The sequence below is a fragment of the Xylocopa sonorina genome, chromosome 13 (assembly GCF_050948175.1).
Source record: "Xylocopa sonorina isolate GNS202 chromosome 13, iyXylSono1_principal, whole genome shotgun sequence".
NCBI lineage: Eukaryota > Metazoa > Arthropoda > Insecta > Hymenoptera > Apidae > Xylocopa > Xylocopa sonorina.
This window is the reverse complement of record NC_135205.1, coordinates 3,153,780-3,169,445: the sequence shown is the minus strand read 5'-3', so window position 1 is coordinate 3,169,445 and position 15,666 is coordinate 3,153,780. Positions and strand designations below refer to the sequence as shown.

The window sequence follows — 15,666 nt, the reverse complement described above, 5'->3', positions numbered from 1 at the left end:
AGATGATTAACATTTATTTCGAATCGATTATTCATCGTGTATAGCTACGCTTATGAAGCTGGCTATAAAATTCGAGCATAAACGAGATTAAAACATTCAGTGATTGTGAAAATTAATCGTTTGTAGGGTATTTGTACTGGATTCAAATATTGAATTTGGATGGGAGTAGCTGAATAATAACATACGATCGATAACAGTCTGTGGATTTTTGAAACAGCACGTGTATGCACGTACATGCGTACTGTGAATGTGTTTGTATCTTTTTAGACCTCCAGCAAATATTTTCGAACAATTCAACAATGGGAATATGTGACTCTGACTACATGCATAAAGCACAACTCTAGAAACACGTAACATACGCATACAATCTGCGTGAATCGTACCAAATGCCAAATTTAATTTAAATTAATTACCATAGTTTTACAGAATACGCACCTGTGACTTCAACAAAAAAAAAAAAAAAGACGAAAGGCTAGCAATAAATCGCGCACCATTCTCTTCTTTTCTGGCGCATACATACGAGGAAGTTAAAATTAAAAGTTTTAAGCACCGCGAATAAAATCGCGATATTCCTCGACCCTTTTTATCTACGTACGTAAAAAGAGGCTGTCTAAGAATCCCAATAATTTCGCGGGGGATTGTTAAAGCGAACTTTCGAAAGTGCATCACTTTTTTCGTGGCCGAAATAATTGGATTGCAAAAGTGAAACATCGATAACTTCCTGAACAGAATTTCATTACACTTTTCGCATAGCTGCTCTTCTAACTTTTGCGGTAATGCCATTTTAGGTGCACATGCACGATGTTGCCGCGAGGAATCCGTTGAAATTGCGATATATCATCCAGAAGAGTGCCATTAGGCCAGGCTATCGTGTAATCTAGAAGGTGATCTTTCAGAGAAGAATGGTCACGAACGGATGCGCCTCGCATATGTTTCACTTTAACGTTGCGCCAGGTCTAGGTGTTCTTCAACGTTTACGTATGGCAACGTATCTCATTAGTGCTCCATTTAACGACTGAGTAAGATTTCAAAGTCTTTGCACAGCTGTTACAGAATATATAATCCCCGTCTGTCGTCTCGGAGCCAGAAAATTCGAGTAATTAAAGAAACATTTAAGACAGCAGTTTTTACCGAATCCACTCTTTCCTGTGGGTAATATTTCTGACAAAATTAAAATGAGAAGAAGCGTGCCATTTTTTTTTACTCTTAGAGACACGTATACCGAGTTTCTGCATTTAGAGCTCGACGAATGTTGGAAAAATAACTAAAACGAATTTTATCAACTTTCCACGCGTGCTATAAATACGCAAAGTAAAAGTAGGCTAGAAATATGAACAATAGGTCTTTTCCATGACGAAGGGTGAACGACGCCAGTGTACGAGAACTGGACGTTAATAAACTTGATGACTCTCGAATTAAACAATTTCTGTCGTACGACAAAATCTGGAAAATGAAATTTTCATTAACGCCGACTTGTATTCTGCACTATTTTATATTTTCCAAATTCTGGAATGAACAGTTCTCTGATGCGAGTTTCATTAGAGCTAAACTTATAATTGGGGGCTCGTGGGAGTGAACAAGGAAAATCCTCCAAATCCGTACATCTAGGCTTTGAGAAAAATCAATTTCTATTTTCCGCAAGTCAATGTTCATTATTGTCGTTTGATTTAAACTCACTGAAGCTTAGATTCGAAGAGATTATCCTTAATCTCCGGAACTAATTCTAAGTAAGTTATCATCACAGTTAGCAGCTTTTTATATCAGACGTGGAATTCTTTTAGTAGAGCTTTCACTCTAGTATAATTTAAGTAAATTTTCGCAAAAATTTTCGTGCAAATGCAAAAGTATATTACATTTATTGCCACTGCTTTAAACAAAAAAAGAACTGGTTGAAAGATATTAATTTGTTAATCGAGTATAATGAGTACCTTTGATGACTGATGTCTAAAATCAATTTTTTTCGAAAATGAACCCTTTGATAAAAACAATTTCTATTACATTTCAGATTTACTTTTTGATGATAATAATTTTATTCCGCGAAGCACTCATCTTGATTAATATCTATGCGTAACAGTGTAATCAAAAGTGCATTCCAATTTTATAAAGGATATTTCACATTTCCATTAGATGCACATATATTTTTTAATAGTACGAGAGTGTATCTCTGCTTTATTATACATTACCCCACTGACCGTTATTCTCATATCTTATTGTTAACATTAATTCTTCGTTTACCACATTTTTATTACTTTTCGAATGATATCATACTTTACGTGTATTGCTATAACACATGCTTTTAGTGTCTCGTAAATATTTCCAATCTTTAAACAAATCAACAGAATGGTTATTAATTATTGAGACAATAATTTTGAATATATATGTATATATATCATTAAACTGAAATTTCTGTTGTAATTACATGAGTTACGGAATGTTGCGTTATTAATTTCGCGTTTCTTTGAACATTCATTACAAAGGTACCTGCTAACCCATTTTACAATTCATAGTTTAAAAGGCGCTGAGTTTGAAACAAATGAGTAAAGAAGGAATCAACCTTCCTTCCGTTTTCATTTCATTTGTACCGAGGTAATTCATGAAATATATACGACGTTTCGCTAGAGGTGAACTGAAATTAAAGGGGTCGTCCTAGAAGCCAACATAAGACGAAAATCAAGGAGAACGAAATTGTGTTTGAAGGCGTCCCCTTTGTGAGAAAAATCATTTTTAAAAAATCCATCCTGCACGTACAGTATAAAGAGTGAAAAGTAAAAAGTGCTCGTGACTTGTTGGACAGATATTACTTGATAAATGATCAAAAGAATCGTAATAAAAATCGAAAAATTAATAGTTTCACGGTTATGAAAAATTATTCTTTAAATAGCGAATAACTCACTCGATCCAGGAATTATTCTGCTATGTAAAGTCAATGGATTAGTTTCCTCTTTTTTTTACATCATACATGTGTTATAACATATTTTATTTTTCATGATTTGAGAAATACTATTTATCACCATTGAGCAAATGCAATATGCGCTAAAAATGATAAATCTTTTTTTTCTATTTCATCCTGTATAGTGACGGAAGTCTATGATACAGTGCAACGCTTGACAAAATCCTCTGTGACTACGCATGGTTGTACCTTGCACCGGTTTATGGGCTTTTACCATTCTATAATGCACGCGTACGCGAATGATTTTTAAAGACCTTTTTTTTTTTTTTGAAAGGGAAATCTCTCAAAAATGGAATTTTGTCACGCTCGATTTCTGCTGTATTGCATCCTATAGAGTCACCCTTTTCATTTCCATTCTCGTATGTGCACACGCGAATGAAAAAGTAAAAATAATTTGAATGGAGTATATTTACGAAAAAATTGTTTTTTCAAATATTAAATCGACCTCCATTTTCCACAAACGCGCGTAAAGTGATATCGACGAGACGCAAAACTCTGCATAAATGGAAACGTAATTTCTAATCAAATTTGTGTTTTTCTTTTTTTATAATTAAGCGATGTCAGCGATGATAGATAAAAATTGATTGTTTCGCCACGGTTGGAAGGTTCTGTTTACTCTTGTTTCTGGTAAAGAGATTCCCTCTCGTTCAACCCGGTACGTAAAAGTGTTTGGCTCTTGAACTGGGGCGAGATATACATATACCGTAATTCCAAGCAGAGAGAGAGAGAAAGCTCCCAGTTTGTAGGAAGTCTTGTCACTGTTTGTTAGAGGTTAATTACTTCAAACTATCTCAGTAACCCGACTTTTAACCAATGGATAATTAGGGAAAGAGAAAAAAGAACAAGATTAAAAAAAAGACTAAGAAGATGCTGGTGGTGGTCGATACATTCACCCCTCGTTTTATGTGCTTCCTTCTTTTTTTACGAGGTAAATAATCTCCGTGTTTACGCACTGCTTTTTAGATGCAATCAAAAAAGAATGTTTTAACAACCACTTATCGATGTTATTATGCAATATCTTTCGTTTGAATATTTCTAAGGGCAGTAATTTCTAAGAGAAATCGAAGAAATGTATATTTTATAGAATTCTCGTTATTATTATTTTTGTATAAATATGTGAAATAAACATTTTCACAATATATACGAATTTTCATCGAAAGCCTTCTTCTAAACTTTCTAGCGAAGTAATTTGAATCTAAGTCGGATGAATTCAACTTAACTTAGTTCGTGCAAGTCAAGTTATCTGATTTTGTAGTCATTCGAACTCGAGTAATGAATAGATGGAATTACGTCAATTTTTAGTTACGATTGTAATTTTACTTTTCTCATTTTGCAACTTTTCTTATTTGATACTTTGCGCACAGAATTTGGCAATTTTTATACGGTTATTTTACTATCTCTACTTGGTCAGCAATTTCGAGATTTTGAAACTGTAATTATTTCCTAAAAACCATGTTGGCAAGAGTTTGTAAGATCGAAATTATTTCTGAGAAAAATCCTAGAACAATAGAAACGAAATGAGAAGTATAGAAGGAAATGGTTGACGTATTGTTTAAAACGAGCCCGCTGGAGGAGCCTAGAATCTCAAGTGACGGGATCAAAGAGACTTAAAGGACAGACCTTGTTAGTAGTTACCCAAACTTCGTCAAAAGCGAAGTCGTTTTCTCTATTGGAAAAACTATCTAGCAGAGCATCTTTTAACGATGCAGGGCAACATTGATTTTAAAGTTTCCACTAAATGGTAATTCTATGACTTACTGGAAATAGAAAGGTATTGCATACTTTATACTCAATCTTTACCTTTTCTTCTAGGTACAATGTAAAATGTATCACACATTGTATTACAGTACAATTTTTGCTGAAAATGAAAGTAAATTATTACTGCAAAAGAAAGGAATGTTCAAAAACAGAAATTTTTTAATATATAGTAGATAAGAGCACAAATAGAGAATATTTGTTTTTAGGAATTTCATGGTATATAGCATAATTTTTGGTAGCCACTGAAACTGATAAATTGTGAAATGACAAGGCAGGATTATCTGTATAAAATAATGTTAAAGATTTGTTCCATCGTACAACAGAGAATGCTCACCCTCTGCTGCAGTAAAACATGGAATGTCACCATTCTTTCTGCTCGCACTATTTCTGATTGGTACAAGTTTATTTTACGTCTGAAATCCTTGGATGTCGCTGCATATTAAAATTGATAGACACCCTTTGTTTTCATAGTAATAAGAGTAGACGTTTCCAGTTTTGATTTAATATTTCGTAGCGTGCATCATTTATTTCCTCGGATCTTGCTCTTTTTCTGATATACAAGGAGATTGATTTAGCATTTGAGAACAATAGTAAGGGTTCACGTAAGTATATATTCTATTCGACCTTGTTTACGAAATACAGCGAGATTTGTCATTTCGTATCTGATTACCTTCACAGGAGACACTGAAAATGACCGCCTTGAATTTCAACGCATGCCTGTAGACTTCTCATTGATCTGGCCACCCTTTCAACAACCCTTGCTGTTACTCGTATTTCTTAAAAATATTCAATTCCCTCACAGCTGTGCTTCGATATTAAAGTGCATTAAGATTTACGCAATGGTCACGTGAAAGTTATGTCAAACCAATACTGACTGCATCTGATAAACAAAATCGAACAAGGGATGTTTTCAAGGGATATTTAAATTCCTAAAATGTTGCTCACACATTACAGAACACTTTATACGATATTATTTATAACTCTTATACAGAACACTTTATATAAAAGTTTACCTGAAACGTTTAGAAGAAAAAGAAGTAAAAATCATGCAGGGAGCTAAAGTTATGTATAATTTATTTCTGTTCCTTGGGTTTCATAACGTTGTACCATACGTATTTTACCACAATGTATCGTACCATGTATTTTTTACGACATAGTCAATTTATTCTAACGTTACGGCACTATTCCTTTAAATGTGTACAGCTACGTGTTCCACTCTGGTTGGAAAAGTACATAGGGGTTGTATTGCACGTTATGTATGTCTGCGAGTCAGATATCGCGAGATAGCGAAACTCCTTCCTCCCGTTTATTATAAATAACTGAAGTTATAAATAATCGAGAACGGCGAGAGAGGAGGATCTAACGAAAGTTCTATTTAATGAAGTACAATGAAGTACACCCGTCGTCTTTTAGCGTGTGTATTACGCACAACGATCCTTGAGTGTCCATTAGGAATAGGTCCACGCGAGCGTTTCCCCATCTCACGGTAAACTGAATGATGCGAAAAAAAGGAGAAAAATGGGAAGAAGGAGAAACAATGCCCTGTTTCCTCCCCTGGACCATTTCTTGCCTCATCTAACCAGGCCCAGAGAAAATACTAAACACACGCGCATGCTTACTTTTAAACAAAGACAAGAACTGTCTGCAACAAACGACACAATATTATGTCCAATTCTTTTTTACCACTCGATTCACTTTATAAGATTTCTTCTCCAAGCTGTCGTATTTTCTATATAGTGGGGAATATGAGTGTATCGTACGTGGTATGAGTTATATGAGTATATAATACGTGCATGGTACGCAGACCAAAAATGCCATAACTGTAACTTGGAAACAATGTTAAGCGACGGTACCTATACCATAACAATGGCACAGAACATTATGTTGTACCGGTATCAAGCCCCGTGGAATTGCCGGTGACACGACGCGCGTGTTCAGCAAGCAACCGAGAATTATTGATTCAAATTCATAAATCATACACTGTACAGAGATTACTGTTTAATACTCCACCGCTGAGTTCCTCGTAATTTATTCTCACTGCTCGCGTGTATGCTAGATGTTATGTTAAACACCATCGATAACCAAAGAAACACTCGATTGTCAAATCGTTCGATCGAAAGATCGTCTGTAAAGTAATTAAGAAAAAATTGAGTTCGATTATGATGGACGCTAATATTCATATCACTACTTAGTCCATGTTAGTTTTGAAAATCGATTTCTGTGCAAAGATTAAAAAGTAAAAGAAAGCTAAAAAATTTTAATATACTTGTAGCGAGACTATAATTTGGATGAGTAATATACATAATAGTTGATTAATAATATTTGAGCTCGTGAAAGTTCCGTGGAAGAACACGCCTGGTATCATAAACGGTACTGCAGCATTTTGTAAAAGACACCGTGGATTAAGCATTAAACTTGTTAACTCGGTGAAGTCCACGAGGGTATACAAAGCTTACCCTAAGGTGCTTTTTGAGTGCAAAAGATAAATGTGCTTTATAAACACGCGGAAGGCAGTCAGTTTAAATCACTTGCAAGCTTGTACAGTGCGCGACTGCACGCAGAAAAACGCACCGCGCTGCCGTATACATCATTCGGAATGACGCGTGGAAATGTACATTGGCTCGCGCAAACATTCGGACCCTTAATTGCAAATGTGACGAGTGCATAGACGGTACTATTTCAAAACGCGTGCGTTTTTCCAATTTCTGCAAAAGCAGCCAAACTAGCGAATGAGAAACAAGTACCATTACCATTTTAGTCAACTTTCGTATCATTGGCTGGTGATCTAAAAACAGTACAAAATATTTAACGCCGTTACCATTTGCTATTTCAACAATTAATTTATATTTCTAATCGCAAATCGTAAACTTGTCTAAATTACTAAAAACCAGAAAAACTGCGATAATATTCAAAACCACATAAACATTCGGACCCTTAATTGCAAATGTGACGAGTGCATAGACGGTACTATTTCAAAACGCGTGCATTTTTCCAATTTCTGCAAAAGCAGCCAAACTAGCGAATGAGAAACAAGTGCCATTACCATTTTAGTCAACTTTCATATCATTAGCTAATAATCTAATAACAGTACAAAATATTTAACACCGTTACCATTTGCTATTTTAACAATTAACTTATATTTCTAATCGCAAGTCGTAAATCCGTCTAAATGAATAAAAAACAGAAAAAGTGCGATAATATTCAAAACCAACGACACATAGTTCCCAGTTTTCCTCGTAGAAGCTGTGGAAAAAGACTCTTACATTTGTTATCGCAAACAGTTCTACGGTAGTTTTTACAAAACACAGCGGATTAAGTATTATGTTTGCCAACTCGTTTAACGTTTCCAGCGTTTTCCAGTAAAAAGGATTAGTACTTCACTCGAACGTACAAGTCCCTTCACGTAAATAACATGGTAATTAATAACAAAGAACGAGCACGAAAAAGTATACGCTCGGTGCGTCTGTCCCGACTTCGAGGCGTTCGCGAAAAAGCTTGTTACACACAGGCCACATGTATCCATTGAAAAGTTTGCGCGCGTAGTAAAAATTGTATTCTTCTCTGTTTGGAGAGCCACTTTCTTTGAAGTAGCTTTGCTCTTCCGTAGAAGTTCGGGGTCCTTTACAAAAATTGTAAAACGTTGGGAACAATGAGGAATGTGGCTACGGTATTCACCAGATGTCCGGAAAATGCTTTTGTCTAGACTTTCCTTTGCAATTATTGCCCGACAACGGGGAAGCTTTTGATTGTTTTATGCATGAGGGGTTAGAAGGGAACCAGAAACGACGAATTATACGTGTCTTTGCTGTACAGAGTTGTGGTATCTGTCCACACGTAGAAAGGTACCAATGTATCCTCCGCATCTCGTAACGCAAAGTTAATTCAACGCAGTTCTATAAATGACGATAGTTTCGCGGGTGTTTACACAAAGATAACATGTAGACGTATACATAAATTACAACTTCTCATTATAATACGAAGTTTAACTATACCGAAGTAAGCTCGTATGGAAACTTCCCTCGATCGTGGCCCCGTACAGTTGAAAGCGTAACATATTCAAATGAGTTGCTAAAACCGTATTTGAAATGTTTTGAGTCATATCTCTCATTCGATATCAATTTATATGCTAATTAATGTTGGAAATCGAAGTTCGATGTTTAGGGAACTCACTGTTACAATTGAGAATTTTACGCGTGTAAATGTCAATATTTAATTGTCGAATTATTTACTTGCGAGATACTTTAATTTGAAACATCATTTTTGTATCGAAAAACTTAGCACAGGATATGCGATGACGTAACGAATCGCTACCGCAGATACTCATAGCACCGCGGAGAACGTTCGCCAAACGACTTTAATTAGGCTGCGAAGCCAACGAACACCACTTTTATCATTTATGATAGATCAATGTTCTGACGAAAATATCTGAAAAGTATATAATTGGAATGGTATAGTTATTTAGAGGTTGTTGAATGACTCGATAAGGCAAGTAAGTGATAAAATAATAAGTCTAGGATGTAGAAGAAAATTCGTTCATTTGAAACTTTGCTTTCAATAAAAGTGAAATTATAATATTTTATTAACACTTTTTCATATCAGAAAGTTATTTTATATGCGTAAATCAGCTAGAAATGTAGAATTAATTTTTATCGTTTCGGACTTCGTTTTCGAGAAAATTGAATTCAACAATTTATTCGAGGCACGTGTACTTCGTTAATTCCCGACAGAACACGTTCACAGCAGTCGTGAACGGGCTGTCGACGATTTTATTTTACATTTTTAACTTATGCCTGCGAGCTAGAACAACATTCTACCTAGTTGTATGCTCGTAAATAGTCGACAAATGTTTAATTTTCAAATCCAATTATCGTCTTTTCGCATATTCGGTATAATATACGAATTAAAGCACTCTATAATTTCAGGTTTTGCATTCGAGAGCGTATCGAAGAACAGATCTACATACCCGGTCGAAAGTAATGAATGCGAGACTGCATGACTTGCTAATTGTCTACTTCTACCGATTGTTCTCGATTTCCTACATTGTTCCACTGTTTCCCCTCCCCTGATTCTCTATTTCCACCGACTGCTCCCGATTTTTCACTTCCACTATCTGTTTCTGATCCCCTGCCTCGATCGACTAGATTTTTATTCTCCATGATCGCCGTCGACACTGCATTTTGTCAAGTTGATACAAGGGTATGTGAGACGGGGGTGAGGTTTCCTTGTATAGCAAGGATTCAAATGCCCGCAAGGGTGGTCTCGATACTCGCAACAGTATTGCTGACGTTCACATTCTTGACATGCTGCGACGACGATCGCGCAGTTGATATCTCTGTGCATGTAGTTCTATCTCTCAAGGCACAGTGAGTTCTGTGATATCAAACCTGCTATACGATGCTATTTAGTTACACTCGTTTACAGTCTCCATTTTATGCGTTTAACGTTCGTGCAACATTATTTGTACACAGCTTCTAGAATTGAGCACGACTGTACACGTAGCACTGTGCTGCAATCAATTTTCGTCGCTATCTTTATATGCATTTCTCTACCTCTACTCCGCACCTCTGCTGCAGGTTTCTTACCTCGCTCCTTCGAGTGCACTCGCGCACTTCCGGAAGTACGTAAGACGCGGCTGATGCACGTCGTAGACGCGCGATATCTTTACAGTAGTGTACACTTAAATTGGGACAATTTGGGTCGGGCGTCACTGATCACTGTAGTGCACCCGAACACAGTCGAGTCACGGCAAGCAAGCCGAGTCACGCGATAGACGCAACTGTTTCAGCTATTGATTCGTCGATGACGGTGAATCGGTGAATTCAGGGTGAATTTGGATTGGCACACAGCGGCGCGTGTCGAAACTAATGGGATCTAAAGCACCTGACTCGTTGGGTACCTTATGCATATAATTCGATTCGCCACGGGCCAGTTTTCCAATTTAATTAGATAAACCGGTTTTCGTTTCAGAGATTTACCCTCGAACAGCTCGATACGAAAGCTTGCTTGGAAAGGGACACGCGATAAAAAATTCACAAAACGATAGAAACTGTAGTTCCTCTGATTGTCTTTCGATTTTTACCAATACCAGTAGTAATGAACCTGATAAGTCAGACAGAGGGTTTAATATTTTCCGTGGATTCACGCCAAGCGCGAGGACGCTGAAGATAATGTGTACGAGCGTCCCGTGAAAGTGGCTGTAGATCATCCAGAAATGAGATACTGTGGGCATTCGGTAGAATATCTTGACGGCGAATACCTGAACTCCCCAAACGCCTATATTAGTCAAGCGGTTACGCGATCCTGTCACGCAAACTGCTCCAACGTCCTAGTCCATTTCCGATGAAAATGAGTTCAAACACAGCACAGATCAGACTAGTTTTAATGGTGATCCATTTTCCGAACGGATCCCCCGGGAACAATTTCCACGCCCGGTTTTCAAGCTGATTCCCGTTAAGACCGATGGTTAGATCACAACGAGCTTTGACCTGGCTGCGTGGGACCAACTAACGTTCTAAAAAAATCCTGCGGCACAGCGTACGCGTTCTGTATATTTCTAGTTCACTGTTTACCACTGGCTGCCTACAAAAGCGGTGTACAATAGATACATTCCTCCGCACAATTTCCCATTGTGGCCTCTCCTTGTTTATTCTAAAGCCCCGGAAAACAGCTCAGACGAAATCGAACTACACCAGTCGAAGGAACTTCGAATCATCGCGCGATCATCACGCGTAAATAGAGAACTTCTCGAACCTCGAACGCTTCCAGTGAAATATTAGAAAAGTTAAGGAAAGCATGGTCAAACGTAGCAGGCTTTGTACGGACGATGTATTACTCGCACATAAATCCGATCAAAGTTCGGAATCGAAGCGAAAAGCAAAAGGACACGGATTGTACTTTTCAACTTGTACCGTACCTGCATTTCGGTAAACTTTCGAATATCCGATTCAGGATACGACTATTATCCGTAACGTATCTACGGTTGCAGGAAAATATCTCGTTTTTATGGTATTGAGAAATTTTTTGGGACGACACTTGGTCGCAGCTGAGCCAGTTTAAAAGACGCGTCCCTTCGAGGGGTTAAGTGACGGAATTTTGCTTCTCGAATTTTGTGCTCGCGAAGGATGACTTGGAAAATCCGTGAAATGCATATGCACTAATCGTGAAAGTCCATGAAACAATGCAACGTCGTGACGTAATGCTACGGGTCTGCGCGTGGGCGTTCACGTTGCACTGGCTTACGGGTCTTCATCACTGGTGCAGTTACATAAAACCTTACAGAGAATTGAAGGATCAGGATGGGAACGATGAGAGTTCATTTTTACTAGACTCTGTTAATAATGTCTCTTACTCTGCCATTTGTCGAAACTCGAGAAACGTTCATCAAGGAAAGAAAAAAAGAAACAATTAACGTTTGAAAAACAAGATTAAATAATAGCAATCGTTGATGAAACTTGTGCCTCCCCTGAGATCCACAAAGGCAGAGCTAAACAACTTTTCGCGGTTACCCGAAGTTGGAAACCCAATTGTTCGTAAGTACGGACTGCAGCAATCAGAGTGAAAAAAAAAGAGAGACAGAGCTGGCGAAATGGAAATGGTTGAAAGAAGAAAGTTCGCGACAGTGCACATATTTGTGCGATACGTATGAGAAACTTCTTCCAACGTCACTTTCATTCCGTACGAATTCTTTTGTAGGTTGTAGTCGCTGCACCCTCTACGAACCATTGGCGTTTCGGTTGTTAACACCTCTTTTTTGCTCCGCGCAGTTGGATTGCCGCGTGCAAAAAAAGGTATTAGCGGACCGCTGGTTTCTCATTTTTGCATAAGAGTATGTTGAATAGTGACCTACAGGATTTTCGAATGGAAGATATTCTACGCTAAATAGATTAAGCTTAGAATATTGATAATAATAAATAGTTGTAGATTTCACATTGGCATCAATTTATTTCTAATGTTTCTGCTCCTTTTTCGCTAGCTCAATCACGGTCTACTGAGAATGATGTGACGATTGTAAGGTTTCGAGATAAAATTCGAAAAATATCGATACGAATATTACATACACGTTACGCGAAGAATTTCGCGAAACATCTGCAATAATGAAGAAGAAAGGAGATTCTGCATGGCAATGAGAAAAGGGAACTAAAACGGAGGAGGTTAAATTTTGTCGTCGTCGATATATGATATCGACGATAGTGTACATACATGAAAAGGCACTCTTTTCATTCGTATCATAACATCGCGTCACAGTACTCCCGGTATCTGTATTCTTGGCTTGCTCGTAAAGCCACTTTACGATTCAAAGGGTTAAAAGAATGAAGCGTATATATAGGATCGAAAACATACACAGCCTCCGTATAAGTTATTTTACTTTAAAAACCTTTCTCCGTTTCTATGTTAATCTCGAAGCCATGCTGTATAATTAGAATAACGATGTTTCACTAGGTTCTACAGTTTCGTAGCTGGTTATATTTCCATTCCCCCTTTTCACGACATTCAGATTCCTCTGAAGCTTTTTATCGTTAATCGAGTTAGACTCGCATGAATATAAAAAAATATCCATGCGACTTTTTGCGTAGACAGAATTATAGGAACGTAATGCACGCTAAATGGATACAAAAAATATTGGCGCACAGCCACATTTCCCTGGGGGCGGTTTTTGAATAGGTTCCATATTACATTTCCGCGATACCGAATTATTACGTACGTATCTGGGTATTATTAAGCGATAGGAAAATTGATATACCTAGGTCTAAATAATCATTTCGCTCGGTTAGTCGAGAATTACGTAAACCGTTGAGATATGATCGAATATCGGGCTTTTAACTTCAAGAGAGTCCGGTCTCTTCTATTTTCCAAAAAATGAAAAGCAAAGTTCCATGTCTCTCTCGTGTCGTTCGAAGCTTCACCAGTGCTCTTCACTCTGTTCGAAACGAAAGCTATATAGCTTTTGCCACTTGCTGAGAAACACGCCCAAATCATTATTGATCCATCACCGAAATTACGTTTCGAGAAATATCGCGTTTCCTTTCTTATGTCATCTCGATAAGAATTTTGTTAATCGAATCCGTTTGGATTTTTTTCTCGCGGCCAAAAACCGAGAACAAACGCGACGGATAAATTTTATTACCGTAGAGCGTCACGCATCCTGCGAAGGGAATATCAACCCTCTTTTTCCAACCGTATTCGCTTTAGCAAATTAAAGCCTTGCTTCCTTATATATCAGGAGCTTTTTAATCTTTGCGTCTGTATCGTTTCGACAATGTCTCCGTTTCGACGATGTACAGTGACGTTAAAATCCTTCGATAAATGGCACTTTCTGATACGTTTAATTTGCACTCGTCCCTAATTTCGGCGGAACGACTTCGCGAAATTAGAAGTGACTCCAAGTATTTTTCGCTCATCTTGAGGAGCTAATTTTTTAGGTCGACCTGGATGTATCTCTCCTTAGTAATTACGTATTTTAGTGACGTAATCTGCAACGGAACTCTTTGAGCAGCCGATAATTGTTGCAATGCACCCGGCCCTCCGTACCTCGACGTGAAAGGACTTCGATCGTCGTTTCCTTTTTCAATCGATAATAATTTCCCACGAGGAATGTTCAATTTTAAGCTTTATAAATCGCGCACAATAGAAAATACCTTGCGCAATAAAAGCGGTCCTATTTATGTAAGTTTTTGGATCGATCGTAAGTTTATTGTATTCGCTTATTCAATTACTGACACGAACACGAGGAAGATAATTTGTACTCTTTTTAATTAAAAACTGAAATCAAACAAATATTACGTCCGACACTGTGTGTACCCTCTACGGTTAGTAAATACAAATACCGTGTAAACAATTCAATCGCAATATTGAAAGCATCGACGGTTTTTCGATCGTTGTTAATGCGTTGAAGAAAAATTTTATTTATCGGTCGTTTCGATTCCGACGTGAAATTTAAAACATCCCTAATATTAAAAGCGATCTGAAATCTGATACGAAGTTCCACGTGGCGAGTGGTACAAGCATAAATCGGAATGGAGTTTTTCATTTAAATGCGAGGAGGTATAAAACAATTTAAGGGGGAAGGAAGAGGCAAAGAAGATAGTTATCTCTTCACAAAGGATTTATTTGCTGCGACAGCTTTATAACGTAAAGCAGAAAGCTGAATGTAGAGCTCGAAAACAATAAAATTAAATTTGCTTACGCGATGAACGAATGAAGTTTGTTGCTCGTGAGAGATTGCAATGGAAACTTATTTTGAACCGAAAATTCTAAATGTATTTGAATAAAATTATAAGTGAGATACAGAACAAATTCGAAAACAATTTTAAAATAAATAAAATAAATAAAAACCAGGTTAAATAAATACTATAACCAGTTATTAAATTATTTACAAGTACTCCATATAACAAACTCTATATAAGTTACATGAGAAATTACGATCTCATACGAGCCCAATAGATCATTGTTAAAACCTAAGTAGAATATATAGGGGATACGAATATCATTCTAAATTGGGTCAACTATCTCTATTTACCCAGAAACAAATCAGCGACTAAATGCTGCGACGAAATTTTACATCCAAGCATAATAACGTGTTTTAATTTCAATTCATCGGTTCAGCGGCGCAGGGTAACAACACTGACACTTAATATCGATCATTGTCGGAAAGAGGATTCTGTAATGGTGTTATTTATGAATTGGCAATATGATTGGTTATTAGTTCGCGTTGGTGGTGCCACCTCAATTAGGCCAGATATTTGTCTACATTTGACCGGCTCTGGCCGACTTAAAATTCAGCAGCATCGTTACCAGCGTATTATCAAAGTAACACAGATCACATCGTAAATTCGACACGTACCGGTAATTAACGTTACAAAATATGGTGTCGAACAACGCTGCGCGGAATATGCGAACGTTTGTAGAATCTATACCAGCCAGGAATTGACTTATGTATACGATCTGGGTCTCTCAGAGGT

The 15,666-nt window shown here is 37.3% G+C and overlaps 1 protein-coding gene across 4 annotated transcripts in view; it reads right to left on the bottom strand.

Moving 5' to 3' along the window:
* Positions 1–15,666, bottom strand: part of LOC143430208 (metabotropic glutamate receptor 8) — a 38,971-nt gene that overhangs the window by 11,280 nt on the left and 12,025 nt on the right. The window lies entirely within an intron of this gene.